Below are 1,103 nucleotides of genomic sequence, written 5' to 3' on the forward strand. Positions count from 1 at the left end.
ATCCGCCACAGCAGCGATTGCGATCAAGAAGACTAGCAAGTGTTACTGCAGGACAACTCATCGCGGATGGTGTTGATCTAAGGTGGAAGCATGAATGGTCAACAAAAACATTGGGAACAAGAGCTCATCACCTTGATCCCACAAAGGAGCCAAAAGGTTCTGATCTACCGAGGAAACTTTGGTGCCGCCTCAACAGGTTAAGGACTGGACATGGTTGTTGTAGCTACTTCAGGTACAAATGGGGCTGGATCAATTCACCAATGTGTGAATGTAATCAAGAAGAGCAGAGAATTGAACATTTAGTCCAACGCTGTCCACTTCATTCATCCCCTGGAATTCCCGATGACTTGTTCACTCTCACACCCAGCTTAATTAACTGGTTGAAAAACACGGACTTTAAGAATGAGATTTTCACTCTGCAGCGGAGTGTGCGCTGATATGAAACTTCCTGGCAGAGTAAAACTGTGTGCCAGGCCGAGACACGAACTCGGGACCTTTGCCTTTCGCGGGCAAGTGCTCTACCAACTGAGCTACCCAAGCACGACTCACGCCCCGCCCTTACAGCTTTACTTCTGCCAGTACCTCGACTCCTTCCTTCCAAAATTTACAGAAGCTCTCCTGCGAACCTTGCAGAACTAACACTCCTGAAAGAAAGGATATTGCGGAGACATGGCTTAGCCACAGACTGGGGGATGTTTCCAGAACGAGATTTTCACTCTGGAGCGGAGTGTGCGCTGATATGAAACTTCCTAGCAGATTAAAACTGCGTGCCAGGCCGAGACTCGAACTCGGGACCTTTGCCTTCCGCGGGCAAGTGCTCTACCAACTGAGCTACCCAAGCACGACTCACACCCCGTCCTCACAGCTTTACTTTCGCAGGAGAGCTTCTGTAAAGTTTGGAAGGTAGGAGCCGAGGTACTGGCAGAAGCTGTGAGGACGGGGAGTGAGTCGTGCTTGGGTTGCTCAGATGGCAGAGCATTTGCCCGCGAAAGGCAAAGGCCCCGAGTTCGAGTCTCGGCCTGGCACACAGTTTTAATGTGCCAGGAAGTTTCACGGACTTTAAGGTTTAATCTTGTGTTATATCATATGTATACTGTATAAAA

General features: G+C 49.2%; 1 non-coding gene across 1 annotated transcript; it reads right to left on the reverse strand.

Moving 5' to 3' along the window:
* Positions 1-764: 764 nt before the first annotated feature.
* Positions 765-841, reverse strand: Trnap-cgg. The gene has a single exon. It is a non-coding gene; the product is annotated as a tRNA-Pro (tRNA).
* Between the last annotated feature and the right edge of the window lie 262 nt (positions 842-1,103).

This window comes from Schistocerca americana, chromosome 5 (assembly GCF_021461395.2).
Source record: "Schistocerca americana isolate TAMUIC-IGC-003095 chromosome 5, iqSchAmer2.1, whole genome shotgun sequence".
In the NCBI taxonomy this organism is placed as follows: Eukaryota; Metazoa; Arthropoda; class Insecta; order Orthoptera; family Acrididae; genus Schistocerca; species Schistocerca americana.